The 22,529-nt window shown below is 34.8% G+C and overlaps 1 protein-coding gene across 2 annotated transcripts in view; it reads right to left on the bottom strand.

The window, feature by feature from the left end:
* Positions 1–21,645, bottom strand: part of LOC129740169 (uncharacterized) — a 140,716-nt gene extending 119,071 nt beyond the window's left edge. For both annotated transcript variants that reach the window (XM_055731779.1, XM_055731778.1), the window contains exon 1: positions 20,836–21,645. The gene's annotated coding sequence lies outside the window, so the exon portion shown is untranslated. The remainder of the gene's footprint in view (positions 1–20,835) is intronic.
* Positions 21,646–22,529: the final 884 nt, after the last annotated feature.

Genomic DNA, 22,529 nt, shown 5'->3' with positions numbered 1-22,529 from the left:
GCCAATGGAGATATCCGATTACTTCATGACATTTCTGGTCGCCTCAGTGGTGCAAGGTCTAATGCAAAAATGCCGCTGAAAGACCGAGCAGGTCAGTTGTTGAACGATCGAACAGATCAGCTCAAACGATGGACTGAGCATTTCGAACAACTCTTCCGAGTCACGAATAACGATGGTCAACAGAACCCGCAGCTCGTAGCGCCAACTGTAAGTCGAATTACTGGCCTCACTGGCTCTCACAAAGCACCTGGCATTAATTGCATCCCTACTGAAATGCTGAAACCCGACCCTGCATTGTCAGCACAATTGTTGCACCGTCTTTTCGCTGACATCTAAGATATTGCAACAATCCCGGCCGACTGGATGCAGGGTATCCTCGTAAAGGTCCCGAAGAAAGGAGACCTGATGACAGAGTGCGGTAGCAGGCGAGGTATAACTTTGATCTGTACAATTCTCAAAGCGCTCTGCAAAGTGATCCTAAACAGGATCCAGGAGAAAATCAACGTTACACTCCGATGACAACAAGCTGGATTCCGATCCGGAAGATCGTGTGTGGACCACATCACATCGCTACGCATCATACTGGAACAAATCAACGAATTCCAGGACTCTCTTCTGCTTGTGTTCGTTTATTTCGAAAGGGCATTTGACCGACTGAACTACGCAAACATCTGGGCTGCTCTAAGACGACGAGGGGTCCCAGAGAAACCAGTCCACCTCATGAGGCACAGTACAAGGCATTTTCGACCAGAGTCTTGCACGACGGTGTCTTGTCTGAACCAATCCCGGTAACTGCTGGAGTGAGACAAAGATGTATCTTATCACCACTGCTTTTTCTCATCGTAATGGATGAGATCTTGACTGGATTTATCGATTATCTGTAGACCAAACCGATTGCCGTGAAATCCTTCGACAATGGAGCAGCTTAACGACCTTGACCTGGAAGACGATGTTGTTTTGCTCGCCCAAAGACAACAGGATATGCAGAGCAAACTAAATGACCTCACCGAAGGCTCCAATGCAGCAGGTCTCAAAGTCAATGTCAAAAAGACATTGTCGATGGAGATCAACACAGGAAATCCTTCCAATTTCGTAATAGCTGGGCAACAAGTTGAGAAAGTGGATTGCTTCCAGTATCTTGGTAGCTAGATAAAGCTTGATGGTGGTACCAGAAAAGACATCGAAACTCGTATCAGAAAGGCTCGATTTCCGTTAGTGAGTTTCCGGAACATTTGGCGGTCACCCTGAAAAACTACACAAAAAGATGCGAGAGAATCGTGCAGTTAACATCCAACAGGAAACAAAAGGCATCTCGAGCGTGTACAACGGACTGAGGAAAAAAACTGCGGGAATAAGAGGAAATGGAACTTCATCGCAAAGCGGAACACATTCAGTCGACAGCTAGCCGCAGCAGCAGCAACATCAACAGTGACTAGAGAAAACCAATGTGACCGCCCCAGAGGGTGTAGAAAAGCTATTAGTGTAAGCGAAAGATAGTAAATATGAAAAATGAGATAGTTTATAATATCTAATAAAAAAAAAATCCGAATTTCTCGTTATAAATGTAATTTTTTCAATGAAAATAATACACACGTTGTTGAGAAATGAACACGTAGAAAAAACTCAAGTTATCTTAATTTTTTTCCTGAGCTTCTAAATATTAGCGCTCTGGTATTTAATAATTTATCGGAAGTATTTTACATATCACCGATAAGCCCGATAAACAAATTAACAAACATAACTAATAGGCATTGAAGTCTTCATTGGGGTATTCTACTGAATCGTGATTTGGAAATTTAGTATTATAAGTTTCAAATTTCAATATATAAAATTAACACTTTAAATATAAATTTGTAGAAAAAAACCGATTATCAAAATAAGTTTCTCAATTCTGGAACCGTATTTTATTTGATTTGCTCTTGAATTTAAAGTTTTCATTCAAAATTTTCAATTTTAATTGTATTACAACAAATAAATTACAAAGAAAAGTGATCACTCTTTGTTCACTTTCACATAATACAAATTTTTTAAATAATTTTGAATTATAAAGAAAAAAATGAAATGAAGGTTTAATTCTGAATGTTAACCCTTCGTTTCATAAAGTAACAAATTTGCAACAATTTATGTATGGAAAAAGTGAAAAATTGTAATTGATGTCCTCATAATTTCCAACTGTAAAAATCATTTTTAAGGAAAAATAAAAAAAATCATGAAATGAAGGTTTAATACTCTTCTTTAGTGAACAGTCTCAATCATTTCCAATTGAAATAGCCAAGCTTTCAGATTAAGAATATCAAACCTTAAGCTAAATTATAAATTAAAATTTCAATATTATTGTGTAGATGAGCTGAACGCAGTATCGGTGACATAATTGCTGTAGATCTAGAAATCCAGGAGTGTTTGTTTAAAATCACTAAAAGATCATCTGACAATTTTGCATGATAGAATGCCTTGTTGCCGAAAAAATAATGGAATGATAAGGGGATAGTTTTAATTCACAAGGGAAAAATTAAAACCGTGGCAAACTGGTTTTGGAAGCATTTTGCGTCTCAAACTCGATTTTTTGTCTGTTTTTTCCCCTTTTTATTTTCTGGCATTGAGTAATTTTAAAACTTAGCAGTTCAGAGTGAAATCGATCAATGATAATTGATGAAGTAACTAACCTGAACAACAAAAAATATGCTGAATCTTTTCATTATCCTTTATTCATTCAACGATGCAGGTCAGAGGGAAGAGTGCTAAACAGTAACAAATTCCCGAAAAAAAAACAATACAGATTTAGTCTAGATAATCTTCGAATTTTACAAAATGGTGAAAGATACTTACTTCTTTAATTTTTTTCTCATGATAAATTACTCACAGCCTTTATGAAAATTGATCATTAGGTTAATACCTTTTTTCTCAATTTTTTTGATATTTTACACTTTTGCTTAAAAGTGCACAAATTTCTCCAATGAGCCTTGTATTTTCAAAATTTATACCTGAAAAAGAGCTGATAAAATAATACAAATTTGCATTTAGAGCTCCTAAATAAGTTGAAATCAGTTTTCAATTCTTTGCACTTCGGAAAATGTGAATTTTGTTTTCTTGTGTTATAGTTTTGAATGCAGATTTTGGGTTCTAGAGATGAATTTGAATCTCTATCTCCAACACCAATTCCTGAAACAGCTGATATAAATACTGTTTTGTTCCTTTTTGGCTCTATAAACTCATAGGAAACGCAAAAGTTAAAAACGTAATCTCTTTCTTCGATTTATTGATTGTTGCTGAAATCTCTTGAGAGGATTTTTTTTAAATTTAACTCTTACTATGAATATTTTATATTCGATTTCTGTTTGGCAGTACTTGTATTTTTTTTTCACAGTCATCCATAATATGAATGTTTGATGTAATACATTTAAAACAGAATTAAATAAAATCAGATCTAAAATTTAAATTTTTTATTTTGAATTTCATAATATAGGTTATGAATTTTAAGCATATAATTCATATTTGAATGGTGGATTAATTGAAGGTGAAAAATTCTCGCGAAAGAGAATCTTTACTGTGATTCAGAACCTGATTTTTTATTTTGCAATTGAAGGCAATAAATGTATGATGAAAGCAGAACAAATATTTCAAATATTTCAGTGTTATAACCATTTTCACCCCCCTATATGACATTTCCAAATTTTTCATTTCATTAAAATTCAAAACAAAATCAAGATTTTTTTTTATATGAGGGAAATTAGTAACAATTTAAAAAAAAAAGTTATCCCTACATTTTATTACTAGCAAATTCCAAATCAACACTCAACAATACACTTTTGTTGAGTAACTTATCAACAAAAGTTTTTTTTGTTTTTTTTTTGTTTCGATTACAGTCGTTTTACCATGTTTATGGCATTCGCGACTTTCTCAACGTTGCAGTTGGCGGATCGTTATTGAAAAACTTATCCGGTACAACTGTGTTCGATGTTTACTCTTGGGCTCGAACTCGCGGACATCGGCTCAAGAGACAACAGACTTGCCAACTGAGCTATATCTCAAGCCAAGTTATTTGGTTTAATTCAGTCCAGGGATCCTAAGTTACAGCTGATTGAGTTTGGTGGACCGACTTTTTTCAATATTGAGCCTTTTCAGTGATAAATAAACTTTTTTGTTGAATAAACACCCCCACGGAGTGGAAAATTTTATAAATTGAAAGCACATCTACTAAGAAAAGTTCCAACTTTTTATAGAAATTCGAGCTTTTGCGGGTATTTTGTAACGGATTTTTGCCGCTTGGGGGGGGGGGGGGGGGGGGGTGATCACCCCGATCACCCCCCCCCCCCATAGGACCGCGCCTGATCGCAATATTTCAAACATGATTTTCAAGGAAATGAGTGATCCAAGCAGTGATGTAGCAACTAAATCAAATTAAAAAAAACATTTTTTTTTTTGAAAACTTAGTTGAAAAAATAAAACGAAGAGCCGATCTGCAACCCTAAAACCCTAAACTAATGGACATCAAGCGGTAATATCTAGCAAAGTTTTATCACTACCAAAGCTAGTTTTTCGTTCTCGAATTTCCCTGCCAGTCTGGTACTGACTTCGAACAAATCTTTCTTTCCAGCAATAAAAAACATTGAACTTCTTGTGGCTGGTGTTGGTATAGCACCAATTGCCAATAACAAAAAGCGTTTTCCACGACGCTAAACTCTCTCACGAAAATGGTTTGGCGTTTCGTAAAAAAAGGCGAAGATGCTTTCTTTCCGTAAACGTTGCATGTGATTTTTGTTTTTCACCATGTATTTCGGAACCAGCTCGTCGAGTCCGTACACGATGACAGTTGGACCGTATCGGATCGGATCATTTGTAGACTAATCGTATTCATTCGGGCTTTGGCCGCTGACTGGGTGAACGCCTCGCGTTAAAGGGAAAAAAAACCACGATAAGCCCCTTTCAATGGAGGGATTGGTGGATGATTTTATTTACAAATGATCGAACATGGAATTTCAAACCTTCAAAATAGAAGCTCCAGGTGTTTTGTGTAGGTATCTGTTTCTCCCCATGAGCTTTCGTAATTTGATTGTGAGATGCCGAAACTCTCCACACCGGAAGCTTAGCATGGGGTTTATTTAGCAATTGGCATGATTAATTACCTGATAGCTATGACGATTTAGTGATGCAAATGACGCATTATGCCACTGAAATCGTTATAGGAGGGTATCGATTGCGAAGAAAGTTGATGATGCAAGGAGGCTAGAATATTTTTTAAACAGTTTTCCTTGTTCTTTTAACACATAAGTGAAATGATATTTACCAAGTGAAAGTGAAAGATTTTTTTCCTGAATGTTCCTAAGAGTTTGATTCTGGAATTTTGAAGCATTAAAAAATATTTTAAATTCGAAAATAATGCATCTTTCCATATTTAAAACGCATAACTTCAAAATAATCTGGATAAACCCCGAGATTAGGTAATCCAGATTTTTTTTCGCACTTAGTAGGGTCAGGTTTTTCTGAAAAACCGGACAAAAACCGGCAGGCGATTCATAATTTTCGAAAAAAATTATTTGCAACACCGAATAATCTAGAATTCTTACCTTAGATGTGCAGGTGGATTTTGGAGAGTCTCCTCTACAACGTGGCGAATTAACGTTGATGCCAAATTTATTGTTTTCAAATTGTTCAAGAAGCACCGCGTGTTTCGATTGCGTTTTCTGAGTTTGATAGATTTCCTGACTTTTCGGTGCATGGTGAATATGGTGATTAGGTGTCTAAAGAGGTGTCTAAAGGGGTGTCTAAAGAGCCTTCTAAAGAGGGTGGGGGAAACATTTTTATACGAATCAATTGTTGAGGATAAAATCAACATTTTGAGCGGGAACCTGGACAGGAGGACAAATCTACTTGGCCTTCCCTAGCTCCAAAATGAATTCTTTCGAGAGTTTGAGGACGTTTCTGAACAAAAAGGTAAAAAAAATAGAGTTTAGAGTAAAAAGAGTTATTTTACTGTTTTGGGGTCTGGCTGGATCCCTCACCCCCGAAATATAATTGGAACGTTACAAAAAAGTATGCAAAGCGTAGCCAGAAAATCATCAAAGACAATAAAAATCATTTTTACCAATGGTTATTAGCAAGGCTGGTAAGTTTCAGTCAATTTTGTTCGATCCTGACCAACGTCTAGTAGTCAATGTCGTCAAAAGAACATCAAAGTCGTCTACGAATTGAATGACCAAGCTGGAATATCGGTCAGGCAGGAATTTCATTTTTTCATGACATTGTTGTTCTCCACTTGCATCGCACACACGGTCATCTTTCTTTTTTATTTTCTGGTTGTGCTAGGAGGGGTTTAATATTATTTGTTACGCAACAGTTGTAAAAATGTATTCCGTGACCGTAAGAAGTAAAAATCGTGGTATGCAAAATATCTGTATGCTTATGTCGCTGACCAAATATCAGTATCGCATGACATAGACATGCAAAGCAATATCAAAGTCGACTGATAATGGCTGTTTGACACTGACCATTTTCAGCTATGGTTATTAGTTTTTATCAATTTCATCAAATGAACCATATAGTGGATTTTTTCAAATGTCATACTTTATAAAATTCATTAAACTGGTAGCTACTGAGTAGAGAAAAAAAAAACAAAATTTTAATTAAAAAATTGTTTTGAAACTAGCTCACCCGGTGTGCTTTGCTTCCCCTTCATGGAAAAAATTAGGTACGTTAAAATTATTATAATTTAGATATACTTCCTTTTAAATTAAATTTCAACATTATTTAAAGCGAACTACTTTCATGGCATCTCAGCTTCTAGATTGTTTTGAGTCTAATCATAACTTTATAGTTGGACTGTTGAAGGAGCCACCCTTAAGAAAAAAAATAGGAGGGATCTACAATACAATAACGCTGAGACACTAAAAACACTCAAATTTTTTAATGAAAGACTCCCATCCCCTGTAGGAAATTAAGTGAGAATAAATATAATTGATGAAATAAATGGAAGATGAATGACAATAACTGGTTGTGAAATTGTGTCTATATATGAAATGAAAAATGATTGTATGAATGGCATCACTATCAATAACCGAAGATAAATTTCTCGTTTTTGGATAAGAGCTAGACCAGCGATGCCACACATACCGATTTTTCCGGTATTTATACCGATTTTTGAGCAAAATTTTGACTAAGAATCGGTATATACCGATTACCGATTTTTGACAAAACATACCGATTTCATACCGATTTTTAAGATTTTAACTCAAAATTTATTCCACTTCAACATTCCCACTTCATTCAAGCTATCCTCGTAAAGGTCCCGTAGAAAGAAGACATAGTTCGGTAGCTGGCGTAGCGTAACTTTGATCTGTAAAACTTTTAAAGTATTCTGCAAAGATCTCCACGGCGCACTCTCATAATTCGTTCAGTTGTTCGCGCTGTTTTGTTCTTTTGTTATGTCAAATGATGCACTATTATGGTACTCAACCTCAAAGCCAATAGACTAAGCTCAAGGCTGAAATTTGACCTTCTGCGACTGCCAATAGAAGTTTTTTAACCCATTCGAGACGGATTGCACACCGTGTGTGCAATGACTTTCCGAGGCTATAAGACCGATTGCACACCGTGTGTGCAATGGAAGAAGTTTTAACTTTTTCATGATTTTGAATAAACTAGTGGACCAATTTTCATGGTTCTTGAACCAAGAGAATCTTAAAAGCATAGATAATCGTAATTTGGCATTGGTTTCACCTTGTATGAAAATGTCTTCAAAATATCTGAGGTTCAAAATGACTTATAAAATAACGCAGCGCAGACAGAGTTTTGTTTCTTCGATACAGACAAAGGTCATTTGCAAGCTATTTGTGCTGTTTTTGTGGAAGTGTGCGTCGGTGATTGTCAAGGTTAGGTAATTTTCAACAGATCGATTTCTGAATGTGCTTTTCCCAGCCACTGGAAAACTGCTTCAGTATCTCCTATCCTTAAATCTGGAAACTCTCACCGTGTAGAGAACTACCGGCCCATATCAATATTGTGCTGCTTTTCCAAAGTCCTCGAGTCTCTGATATACGAAAGGCTATATTCAGCAGCTAAACCAATACTCACCAAATACCAGCACGGATTTGTAAAGAAAAAAATCAATGCTGACAAATCTGATGTGCTATGTAAATGAATTGCACACCGCAACAAATAAAAAAATGCAAGTTGATTCAATATATATCGATTTTGATAAGGCTTTCGACAAAGTACAACACAGCATAGCAACAACAAAGCTCGAACGCTACGGTTTTCCTTCATGGATAATAAAATGGCTGCATTCCTACCTGGTAAAACGCCAAGGTTACGTAAACATCCGAGGAACACACTCTACAGAATTCGACATGCCATCCGGTGTTCCTCAAGGTAGTAACCTAGGGCCGCTTATCTTTGTGCTTTTCATAAACGACATAGCTACCTACCTCAACTCGACTAAACTACTGTACGCCGATGACCTAAAAATTTACAGAGTCATTGACTCGATAGTGGACTGCATTGCGCTTCAGGAAGATATGAACAAATTATTGTTATGGTGTGATACGCATGGGATGGAAGTGAATGTCGGAAAGTGTAAATGCATAAGTTTTTTCAGGACTAGAGCATCAATTGTATACGAATATTCGCTCAGGGACTCCACCTTAGAAAGAGTTTCAACGATAAAAGATCTCGGAGTTACTTTCGATCAAAAGCTCTCGTTCGCACAGCATATCTCGACAACCACAGCAAAAGCGTTTGCCTTATTCGGATTTCTTCGCCGAAATACACTGAGTTTTGAAGACCCCTATGCTCTTAAAACAGTATTCTGCTCGTTAGTACGAAGTGTACTGGAATATGCTGCACCTGTTTGGGCACCTTACCAATCCGTTCACATCGAAAGGATAGAGAGGGTCCAGAAAAAAATTTCTTCGCTATGCACTACGAAGATTGCCCTGGTGAGATTCTGTACGTTTACCACCTTATTCCGAGAGATGTGGTCTTCTGTCACTGACGTCTTTGAGTAATAGGAGGACGTACTTGCAACGGATCTTCGTGTACGACATCTTAACAAACGTTATTGATTGCCCGCAACTGCTGCATTCTCTCAATTTGCACGCTCAAGCTCGACAACTACGCAATCAAAATGTTCTCTGGCTACCAAGAAGCAGAACGAGTTTTGGCCAAAATCATCCACTACATCGATGCTGTCATGCTTTCAACGAAGTTTCTCACCTGTTCGACTTTAACGTATCAAATTCGATGTTTAAACGTTTGATCCGTGATTTAACTTAATTTTAAAATGATACATTGTATGTTACTTAGGTTAATTTTTAATTTTAAGACTTTAAGTCTGTATGACTTCACGGTCAAAGACTCCAAATAAAATAAATAAAATAAAATAAATAAATATATGGTGAGGGGAGAATAAATGAAATTGATTTGCATCTAGGACCTGATGTATAGCGTTTGTGTGAACTTCATATTGTTACGTCTTATTTTTGAATTCTCAAGCTTTAGAGCGTGCTGTTGGGAGTAATTTTAGTAAATTCTATTTTCACCAAGGTGAAATCTGTATCTTATATTTGAAAACATTATTAACGGTAGCTATTCAACTAAACGTATGATCAAATAAAATTTAAATTATTGGTAACTTTTAAAAGAATTATCTAAAAACAAATGAAATAAATTTCAGCTCTACGGTAATTGCTAGTTACATCATCATGGACTTTTTTCATGGAATGTATTCAAACAATCATGACACGATTTTCTAGTCGATTCTTGTTTTAAATTGTATTGAATTTTTTGAAATTTTAGCGTTCCGTTCGATGTGCCTACATGAAATGTTGGGCAATTCACTCTGCTTTCAAGGTGCTATTCAGTAGAATATACGCAAGATTATGTGACGATCATTAGATTTGTCAATGTATATTATTTATCAAATATAGATCTAAATTATTACAAGAGTTAATAGCCGGACTTAAATTAAACGAATGATGAACATGTTTAAAATAATGTATTTTCATTTTTCTACCCATTGCAAAATAATTTTATTTCGATGAGCGGACGGCACACACGATGAGCAATGGACATTTTTTGTGAATTTACGATTAAATTTTGGAAATTTCATTGAACTCAGGTTTTTCAGATAAAAATTGATCGAATCAAAGAATAAAAAAAATTTCGCTCCTGGGGGACGCGTTCGAAAAAAGTCGCCGTCTCGAATGGGTTAAGGTCAATCTCAATTGACGATCGCATTAAAGCTCTTGTCTCGTGAGATGCTAACTTTTCAAGGAAATACATACACCGTTTTAATATAATCCTTGTTCAACTCGTCGCCAGACGGGGTATGTCGAGATTTGAAGTGCAATCAGAAACACGGTACGTAATATCACTGGTATAATCTTGAATCCTTCTGCATCTTGTTAACCAAATGATTTCATAAGAACCTAAAATGGGTACTTTCAGTTATAGTAAAACTATGTGCTTTTTAATCTTTTTCGGAAGAACACCTTCTTTTAGAGCACATTTCTCATTTTTTTTCGCATAAAATTTTTGGATTTTCATATGACTTATGCGTGATTTTTCATAAAATAAAATTAATTTTTAATTGGCTATAAAAAAAATGGAAGCAACAACTCTCCCAACTTTCTGCAATCATTTCTTTTTCTAATCGCTAGAACTCATATCTAATACTAAAAGCTGAAATGGTCAGATTGGTGAAAATCCATCAATAAAACGAAGAACATCAACTTGGACCCATATTTACCTCGAACATCAAAAAGCCATTGGATTTGTAAGTGCTTACTAAATTAAAATTTCCTTTAGGTTGACCTGGTTCTATTGCCTTATCGAATTTTTCAAATTTACATCCCACTTTAGCCAAACATCAAAGTCTCAAGTTTTTACTTAATTTATATGCCTGAAGGTGCTCGCAATGCTCCTATTTTTCTTATCAAACGGTAACTTTTAAAATAAATTTCCATTCAGTTATGAGTACTGGAAAGAAATACTTGTTTCGGATTTTCTGCTGAATTTTCATTTGTGATTTTTGATTTCGTCAGCAAAAGCAGATGATTTTAAAATTAAAAAAAAGTACAAGTCATAACAAACATAAAGTTCTGGTAAAATTTCAAAACCGTCATTTTGGGTAAACTAGTGTTACCTAGAACCAAGTTACGGAGAAAATGTAATGATATATGCGAAAACACATTAAGTCAGCTAGTTTTGAACTAAAATGAACATTCATATGAGTACTTAGACTTGCTATTTATTGCAAGCTTCTATTTGAAGAAAAATACGTTAAGAAGTTGAAAATGTAACCATTTTTGAATATCAACCTCAAATACCGATTTTCATACCGATTTTAAGGATTTACATACCGATAAAAGATTTTTTTGGCTTTCAAAATACCGATATAAATGTGGCATCACTGAGCTAGACCTTTCGTTTGAGCGTGAGAATAAAGGGGTGTAGAGTTTCAAAATAAGAGAGTTCGTCGGGCATAGAGGGAGAATGTAGAATCAGTAAATAAACGAATTTTACGGAGTAAAGGTTGGTAAAAAAATGATGCATGAAAAGAAAGAAATAAAGTTGAAAAAAAAACGCGTGAATTTTCGGTCGGTTTCGACACTTTAAAATATATTTTTTCATCATGCTGTTCCTCTCGGAAGTTTGCACATTATCATTGAATTATCATACAATCAAGCACTGCCCCTCTCAGGGGTTTGCACTTCTGCCAATGTGACTCGAACAATGCTGCCTCTCTCAGAGGTTTGTATTTTCTTCCAACTCAGATACAAAGGGCTGCCCCTCGCAAGGGTTTGCAACACATATTCAAAGTTTAAAAATACTGCTCCTCTCAGGAGTTTGTATTCCCGTAATTTCAGGGTTTGTGTATAGCTTTCAAATCCAGCTGCTCCTCTCAGGAGATTGCAAAAAAAATAGTACTGCTTCTCTCAGGAGTTTGTACTTGCGATTTGCAGCTTCAAACTAACCTAAAAAGTCCTTCAGATATTTGCTACAATAAGCTTCAACATTCTGTCCGCCAGTCGCCATTTTTTTAACCGTTTCCAAGCTCCGATATCCAAAAATTCCGAAAATCTTATTGCTTAATCGAACCGACCGAGCCAATGTCGAAACCGTCGAAAAATTCACGCGATATTTTTCATTTTTATTTCTTTCTCTTGACACATCATTTTTCTACCAACCTTTACTCTGTAAAATTCGTTTATTAACTGATTCTACATTCCCCCTCTATGCGCGACGAACTCTCTTCTTTTGAAACTCTACACACTTTATTCTCACGCTCAAACGAAAGGTCTAGCTCTTTTCCAAAAACGAGAAATTCATCTTCGGCTATCGATAGTGATGCCATTCATCCATCATTTCTCATTTCATATATTGACACATTTTCACAACCCGTTCTTGTCATTCATCTATCTATACATCTTCCGATTATTTCATCAATTATATTAATTCTAACTGAATATGCTCCAGTTACCCCCCCCCCCCCCCCGCTTTCGGATTTGAAGGGGTTTGAAACTATTATTAAAATCATTCTCGATCTTGAAAACGGCTACACACAAATTTTCCCGTTGATCGGTTCAGAAGTTGCCAAAAATTGTTCGAATTGTGTAAAACTTCTGGTAATTTAGTATGGAAGCCCCTATTTTTAGGACTCGGAGAGGTTTGAAAGTATTAAAGAGACCATTCCCGGTCTTGAAAATGGCTATACATAAAATTTCACGTTGATCGAGTCAGTAGTTTATGATCATTGTTCGAATTGTGTAAAATTTTAGTTAATTTTGTATGGGAGCCCTTAAGTTGGATTTGGAGAGGTTATAATGTATTATAGAAACCACTACCAGTCCTGAAAATGGCTACACATCAAATTGCACGTTGATCGGTTCAATGTAATATTGTTGATAATTTGGTTTGGGAGCCCCCAAATTCTTTCTGTATCGGGGTAGTGGGGGGCGGGGTATTTGAAATTATTTTGAAAACCATTTCCAGTCTTAAAAACGGCTATACACTAAGTTTCACGTTGAACGGTTCAGTAGTTTCTGGAAATTGTTCGAATTATGTCGTATTTTTATCAATTTAGTATGGAAGCCCCCCTTCCTTCGAGCCGTAGCTGTTTGAAAGTATTGTAGAACCATCTCCGACCCCAAAAACCCTTAGATGCCAAATTTCATGTTGATCGGTTCAGTAGTTTCAGAGTCTATAGGGAACAGACAGACATACATTTATTTTTATGCATATAGAAAAATTTGTTTTCAAAACCTTCGAGTTCCGTAACATTTACATTGAATTTGTACGGGAGCCCCCCTTCCCAACAAAAGGGATTTATGAACTCATCTAAATATCGCAAAGACTGTCAACCAAAGTGATGATTCATTTATTTGTGCTAAAATATGTTCGTGTAGAAAATGTTATGAAATCCACTTGTTAATTAATCAGGTTGTGTCATATATTATATTATTTTTGTATGGGAGCCTCCTCCCCTCTACCTAGCCGGAGGGCTTTGAAACTATTATAGAAACCATTTCTGGCCTCAAAAATAATCAGATGCCAAATTTCACGTTGATCGTGAAGACAGAAAAATATTCATTTTTATATATACCTATACTAGCTGACCCGGTGTGCTTTGCTACACTTTTCAAAAATAAATGAATTTTTTTAAAATCATTGTTTTGTGAGCGTGATTTAAAATCAAATTAGGTACAACATAAATCAAATGTCACCGCGATTAATGCAGCTAAAGTTTCGAATTGCGATACAAAGATGACATGATCAAATTTTCATAAACTATCCTAATTTGTTTTTAAGCTTTGAAATTTTAAATCTGTTTTCATATGCTTCATAAGTCTTTAAGAAGGGAGTAGGGTCTAACGGGTAGAAAAAAACACCATTTTCACGATTTTGTTTTAGAGCTATCGTTCAAACAAATGTATTCAAATTTTTTGCATTATACAAAGCGTTGTTAAAAGAACATTTTGTAATTTTCTCGTAGAAAAATATTAAAAAATTAGCCGGTGACCGAGCACTTTCGAGGATGCCTTTTAGAATACAGGATTTGCGGTGGACTTTGTATCTCAGCACAGAATCATCTGAAGTCAAAAAATCAGAGCAAAATATTTTTAATAGATGTTTTTCTGGACCCCAACGATTTCATTTAACTTAAAATAAAAATTTTATGAAATTTTTGTGGCTGTTTGAAGTAAAAACTACGATTTTTCAAGAAAAAATCCGCCATCTTTTATCTGTAAAATCTCCCCAAAGTAAAAAAATAAAAGAAAATCGTTGGGGTTAGGTATTTTATATGTAGAAAATATGTTCCAAATTTGAAAAGAATTGGTAAAGTAGTTTTTAAATGACGATGTCCACGGACTTTAAAAATGTGCTTTCGAGAAAAACGCGTTTTAAGTTTCTGCTCTCTGTCTCTAGCAGTATTAGATAAGGGGAAATAAAGGCCTATAATTTCTACAGTTTTGCTTCGATTGACTTGAAAATTTGACACAACATTCTTGAAATGTTTTACAATAAGAAAATAAAAAAATAAAAAAAAACAATTTTTTTAAAGTGTTAGACCCTACTCCCCCCTTAATTGTTAATTGAATTGATATAACTTCCCCACCCTCTCCCCCTTCGAATGATGGAAGGGCTAACGGACTACATTTGTTTGATAAGAGTTTTCGAGTTTTGTCAAATAAAATGTTAATTAAACCTGACTCTTTCTATCCGAATCCGTCCTGAAAAGGGAGGGGCTTATTCATATGCATACAACCTATCTTATAAAATATGGTCCCATTGCTTGATATGTACCCGATTTGTGCAAAAAAAAAACTGGTAAGGGAGCTCTCTTGTCCACCGTGTTCTTTTAAAAAAAAATTAAAGTCCTCCTCCTCCCCTCCTATATCGTCAATCCTTTATTCCTATTGCAAGGAAGGAACGGTTTCAAATAATTATAGAAATATTTCCATACTATGCCAAATTTGGTTCGATTTGCTTAGTTAAACATGTTAAACATGTAAGATTTTCCTTTTCAATCTCCCCATTGGATGGAGTGGTGAGTACTTAATATTGATAGAAATTATTCTTGTACTCAAATACCCTTTTATACCAAATTTGGTTTCAATTGCTCAAATAATTCTCAAGTTATACAAAAAATTTGTATGGAAGCCCCCTTTCCCCATTTACATCACCCCGCTGAAAGAAAGGAGGGGCCTCAATTCATCATACAATCATTTCTCGTATTCGAATACCCTCCCATGCCAAATTTGGTTCTATTCTCTCGATAAATTCTCGAGTAATGTTTAAAACTGTATGGTAGCTATCCCCTCCTCCCCCCCTTCCATCCTCCTCGTTGGGGGAATGGTAGTCTCTCTTAAAAACCTTAGAAACATTTCTTGTATTCAAATTCTCTTAAGGGCCAAATTTGGTTCCATTTGCTTGATTAGTTCTCGAGTTTAGTTAAAAAATTGTATGAGAGCCCCCTCTCCCCTTCCCATCTACCCACTGAAAGAAAGGAGGGGTACCAAACCATCATAGAAACATGCCTTGTATCGAAATACACACCCACTCCGTTCGCTCCACAGATTGAAAGGAGTTTAAAGGAGTTTGATATTTATCATAATTTTGTTAAGTATCCAAACGCTTATATAATTGCACCATAAGCATTGGTATGAAATTGGCTTTCTGATGAATGTAAATTTATAGTGGAAATCTTAAGTTAATAAACTCAAAATCCAGTGCAAAATTGTATTATAGCGCAAAAAAAGTCTAAGAACTTGTAAATTGACAAAAAGTTCTAGGATAGCTACATTTGAAAATTTGTCAAAAATTCTTTGGTTCGTATTTTGACAATCTAGAAATGCAAAAATGAGCAAAATTACGTTAACCTTTCAATCCTCTTTTGAAAATTTATGTGCTGTAATTTTACAATCTTAATGGTTCATTGATTAAAAAGTTCGGTTTTTACACCACTTTTTTCTACATTTTAGTCTTCAAACAAACAGATATTTTATAACTTTAAAACTACATTTAAAGTAATTTTTAAAAATCTCCAACTACAAATCAAATTAAGCCTGTTTGAAACTCAATTTAAAGGCTTTCAAACGTAGAAAACAGTTTTCAGATATTTTAACTTCAGGCTAAGGTAATGATGATTATCTGCAAAAATTTCATAGAAATCAAAGTTCCTCAATTTACGGTTCTTATGTGCAACGTAAAGCTTCTAACTTCAGCTTTCGTGGACACTAAGTGAAGTTTTAAGATTTTTTTTTTCATTGACTTCGAAAAACGGGAAGTTGAAGTGTTTTATGTGAATAATGTCTGAGTAACATATTTCATGCTCTGGAAGCACTGGCTTCTGGTGTACGACATCCTTTTCAATGGAAATTTGGAGTGAATTTTCACGAGTTTTAGTGCTTGAAAATTAAAGTTTCTTCGTGAAATACATGAATAAAGTGTCAGTGAATGCGTTTCAAGTGAAGTTTCTTGAAAAGTGTTTCGCTAATTCCGTGTAATAAGTGTTTTTAAATTGAAAAATTTGGTACTTGGATGACACTTTGTCGACAAACGCTTCAACGGCTTCGTAAAATCTCGCTCAAAACAAATTGAGATGGCGCTGGGAAGAAGGTTCTTATCCAAGCTAAGCAAATGTTAGCACTGTTAAGCGTTCCCAAATTCATCAGTTTTGAACGGGAACCGATCGGATGGTTTCCGTCACCAAACAAACAAAGCTAAGTATCGTCATTTCATAAAATAATGTATCTACCCATAAATACAGTTTTCGCTTATGTAATTCCGTGTTTTGCTTAATTATTGAAGTGAAATTTTGTTGAATTTGAAGGCCGGAAAAAAAAAATCAATTTAGTTTTTTCTTATTGGAATTTCTCTCAAGTAAAATTTAACTTTTTTTTATTTATTTGATGTTAAAATTCGTTGATTATGACGAGTGGAGTGATTGTGCATTTTTTGAAATGGTGCTGATTTTTTACTGCTTCTCAATAGCACACTAAATTAGAATATAGATGGCGCTAATAATACTTTATCAAGGATTCTATCACTAATACTGCCATCTAATGAGTTAAATGTCTTACATTGTCAACCACACAGCAAAAAAATTCTAAAAGTATACGTAATCTAAAACACGAGTGATCTATTTTTTCAGCAGTGTAATCCAAATAAGATGTAATTTTAAACTCTTTTTGATCTATTTTTGGTTCGTTGGTATAAAATTAATTTATATGATGTAAGTTTACATGCCGTGATCTAAAATTTAATTTTTTAATATAAAATTACATTGAAAACAATGTAAAACATGGCAGATCAATTGTTTACATTTTTTTCGTGGCATAAGTTTTTCTACTCTGACTCGAGATGAAGGTTTATTTTGCACGTAGCCAAAATTTCTCTTTCGCAGTTGAATAGTTGGACTAAAAAGTGGTAAGTTAGATAAATAAGTTTAAAAAAAAAGTGAAACTAAAAATTCTCTTTCGATTGCAGGAATGATAGATTATTGCAGTTACAAATTATTTGGTGTTAAGAATATTCCGGCTACTACGTTCTTCTGGTAATGTTCGAGGATTAACTGCGATGATGAAATGCAAAACATCGCCGTACTGCGAATCATCGGATACAACAACAATTCCAGCCTGACGCTGCCCGCAATGAGGGGTCATATTCTTGTGCATATTGTATCGGAAATATTAGTGAAATAAAATGACTCATTTGACGTATTTATTTATAGACAACACAAAAAAATCCTAATATTTAACAAATATTTCTAATATTTACGGTAATAAATTTTTAAATTTACATCCCTGTATATTTTTACACGACGATTCATGTCATCCGATTACGTGCATTTTTTTCGATTTAAATTTACACGCCTCAAAAATTACATCCTCGAAAAAAATACATCGCAGTAGAAATTTAGATCAAAATCGATGTTCCGTTTTCGTGCATCGTTTTCGATCTAAAATTACACGATTTTTTCTAGCTGTGCAGTGTATGAAAATTTCCAAGTACATAATGAAACCGAAATCTTTTAAGCAGGTTGAATTGAAGGTCTTCATACAAATTTATCAGAATGTTAAATTTTTATTTGTCATTTAGCCGAAGTTGAGTTGAAATCATAAACGAGCAACTTTTTAGTATCTGGTTGATGGCGTCAAAATCAATTGTGTGTGAAGTAGAAGAATGGATTATAAATAAGATGAAGTAGGTTTTTTTTAAAGTATACAAAAATTCAAACAGATTTATCCTACGTTTTAAAACCATCTGCTTCAAGGAAACTTTCCCATAAAAACCCCATTTAAATTAGAGGTTTTTGAAGTTAGTTTTTATCAATATCTGACATAGGAGCACTTTAACTTGAGCTATACGAAATTGTGTACTAAAATAACTAAAGCGGGTTTATCATAAGTTGAAAAAAATCACAACAGTTGAACCAATTTGAAGTTTACTACAAACATTTACTATAATGTAGGCTCCCGTTTTTTCACATCTTCAATCAAAACACCATGTAATCACTTATTATTAATAAGATCTCAGAAAATATTTATTCAAACTTTCATTAGTCAAGTTCATTAGACTATAATAAATTTCGTCTTTCTTATCGACTTTTGTATCAATATCTTGATGTATATACAGCGGAATCAAATAATTATATTGCATAGCTCTTTAATTTCCAGTTGTTACTAAGAAGAAATTTATTAATTATACATTTACTATTTTTGATATATTATCCAATTCTTAATTAACATTCAAAGATATTGAAGGAAAATCAACAGTTATAGAATTGCAGAATTCCAACATGCTCTAGCAAACTTCATAATCAGAAAACTAAAAATGAAAAAATAAAAATGTCAAATCGTTTTTATATTCATTCATATGTATAAATACTCGATGTTGAACAAGTATTTTGACATTCTTATTTTCAGTTTATTTCCGAACAATTAAAATGCTCATAATTTTCATAGTGTTTCGTCTTCTAAAATAAAAAAAAATCAAGGATTTTTTTTAATATTTCCTTTGTGGGATAATTGAGTTTAAATATGTGAGATTTCAGAAGCACGTTATATTGTATGATATGTATTGATTATTTTGAACTTAACGTAGTCCTTATAATTCAAGTGTACTTCTTAATTCAAAAGTTTATATTTGTTATGTTATATAATTCAGTTCAACTAGTTTATTTTATATTATATACCATTTTTGCATTATTCATCTTTTACATGGTGTTCATTCAAGCAATTCATTTAAGAGAGGGAATGCATCTGGCGAATAAAGTTGTATCTAAAAATTATTAAAAATTAAAGTTTGCAAAACCAACATCTGCAGTCAATAAATGCATTAGATAACATTTAATGGAGTAAAAAGGGATCAAACGCCCCATGATTTTTAATTACATGTGCTCATCCAATTTTATTTTTCCAGATCTCTATCCATTTTTAAATAAAAGTAATTAATTATCAACCAAAAATAATAATCATTTGAACATTAAAAACATAAATATGTATATTTTTATGGTTATTTATTTAATTTTCCTTATGGCCACATATTATTCTTGGGATTAGGGATTTTTCTTGTTATATTCTTTATATTTCATAATTTTAGAGGGAATGCATCTGAGCGTGAATGTTGCCAAAATCGAGTGGTCTGTATTAGAATAAAACTTGAATAAGTGTTGTGGTCTACAAATTTTGCATCTAACTCCGCTGTGGGATGATGCCCCGTTTGAAGGTTCTGTAGCGAAGCTCTCCCCTACTTATTTTTCCTAAAACAGTGTTGTTTTTTTTGTAAAATAATCTCAATCATCTGGTTCGAGCGAATCGCGGAAAGTTACCATTAAATATTCAGGACACTTATGCAAAAGTTTGCATAGAGTTCTTTGGTTGATAATTATTCAGCATCTAAGGTTGAATTGACTTAAATGAATATAATAATTTAAAAAAAAAACTCAAAATAAACTTTCAGAACATAGAAGTGTATTGTATAGTTCGGTTAAACTTTTGTTATTGTACCTTTTCAATTTTGAAGATACATGGTTGAATTATTCGTAACGATAATTGACGAAACCGTAAGCAAAATGTCACCAAATTATAGCGGCCGAAAAAAAGTAGTCCAAAAGCGAAACCAAAACAAACATTCGAATTCGGTACGGCAGCCAAAGGCAACAACACTTTCTACGGGGTGGCATTTTATTTTATTTTATTTTTTCTGTGTCGCTGTGTGTGGGACCCCGCCAGACGAATGCCGCCCATTCATTGCGTTTGACAATTTCGCTTTTTGACATTTTTTTTGTTGAATTTATTGTTGTCGTTGTGTCGGTTAACTTGTTGGTACACCGCATTCGCTAGATGAATGGGGAAGGGGCTAGATTATTAATGGTGACATTCCATCACGGAGACGACCAATATCTCACGCAAACCGCAAATCATTATTTACGTCGCTAATTAATATGCGGAATAGTGTAAGCTGCATGGTAATTAAGGGTTTCTATTATTTTTGTTTTCAATTTCACTGCAAACCACTGATTAGCGGTTTGTGACATTTTGGCAAAGCTTACGAAGCTACCGGAAAAATATCGGTCAAAACTGTGCACTACGTCACCGACGTCATCATCATCATCAAGATCTGTGCGGCAAGTTCAGGGTTCGAGATGTGGTGATACGCTTAGGAAGTGAAGAAATCACCGAAGCGCAGTTGAAATATTTTACTTACGGTAAACTCCAGTTGAAAACGTTAAAGAAAACTATCCACCACTTGAGTGCCCACACATTTTTAATAAGTGAAAAACCTCGAAAGCTTTTCACTCTTATCACTTGCTACAGAAATGATTGAAACACTCACCAGTTGGTTTTCGTTAATAGGCCACTGAACTGGTTCCTCAAATTTAATTTCTTTCGTTTTGAGGAACTCACTTCTTACAGAACACTTGCTGTCTCTAAGCTGCAGTGAGTTCACGGTTCGTGACTTTCATGCAACACTTCAATATCTCCTTTCCAATCGTGTACACACAATCACATCACTGATCGATCAATGTCCGGGTTTCTGTTTTTTTTCGTCCGATCTTCTCTTTTTTCTTCCGAAAGTCCGTCGTCGTCCACTCGTCCACTACCGATTCACTACTAACACAATCGGCCAGCAGCAGTCGAACCACTAGGCTCAAACTCAAAACCCTCCAAGAGCGATCCCGAACCGAATCCAAAAATAAGAGAAAAAATAATCTCCACATCCACCTCGACGCGTTTCTTCCGTTTAAGCGTCCCCTTGATTATACGATGGCCGTCGCAATGCCGCGGCGCAGAATCCGCAAAAGTGTTCCTAAAAAACCGGTTGCATCAGCACTTCGAAGCGTCGCTGCAACTAAATCGACGCCATCCGAATCCTCGATGCTTCTTTAATGACGACGTCCGACGTCCGTTGGGAAAGTAGTGAAAGTTTTTCTGCCAATTCGGGCTTGCTCAAATACCGAAGAATGATGCAAACCTTGGCGCGCGCGCACGACGAATGCGATGGTACGCCTCAACACTTGCACGTGCTTGAATTACTCTGACTCTCGTGAGAGATGACTATTTCACGGCAGCCGGCAGTGATACCGAACACATGAATGGGTAGAAAGGAGTCGTTGATAGGTCTCGATCGTCTGACTTGCTCAACGGTTGCAAAGGGTCTGAAAGTTTGCGCCGCGACTGCAAGGTGTTTTATCAACTTTTTTCGGCTTCTCATAGATGAGTATCGTGAAGGTGTCTTGATCCGAGCTACAAATTCTGTTTACTGATAACGGTTAGCGAGAATGCGTATCAACAAAAGCCGAGGGAGACTAGTGAGCGATGAGTAGTGAGTTTATGGAGCGGTTTTCATAGCGAGCATTGGGGTTCGTCGCTGACAATTTACAACGAGCATTGAAGTTTTTCGTCTTTACCCAGATTGGTAGCGATTGTTCCATCGCACGGTGTTCAAAAACGTGAAAAACGTAATCGTTGCTTATAACTTTTTTGTTTTGAATTTTAACTTCTAGGTGTCTTTGAAGAGGTTTTACGATAGAATGAGCACTAGAAGAAAATGTTATGAATTCTTTGATTGATCCCCCTATAAATTATATAAAAAATCCAACTATGAACCGTCGAAAAAAGTTCTCCAATCTCTGGCTATTATGTATACGTTGAAGTACAGCTATTACCTAGGTAAAGTACAAATAAACTTTGTCTTGTGACATTGACATACTTTTTTGCTTCAACTTATTTCACATTTTTAGTTTGGTAATCTTTTTGCTGTCTTCGACAAAGTTTTATTATGACGTTGAGTTTCTCAAACATTCATTTTTTTAGTCACAGTGTAAAATATGAAAATATCCTTTAAAATCCATTTTTATCAAATACTTTTTTCTGATAGTTTTAAAATCATCAAAACATTCCACAAAGTTGAATAAATAAAAAAAAAATACATGTCGGCAAAAACAATGTGAGCTATTATAATTTTATTGAGAAAATGAATCAAAATTGTGCTATTACAATCTAAATTATACGAACAATCGGCAACTT

This window comes from Uranotaenia lowii, chromosome 1 (genome assembly GCF_029784155.1).
Source record: "Uranotaenia lowii strain MFRU-FL chromosome 1, ASM2978415v1, whole genome shotgun sequence".
In the NCBI taxonomy this organism is placed as follows: domain Eukaryota; kingdom Metazoa; phylum Arthropoda; class Insecta; order Diptera; family Culicidae; genus Uranotaenia; species Uranotaenia lowii.
Note: the sequence above shows the minus strand (reverse complement) of the source record. Positions and strands in the feature narration are given on the sequence as shown.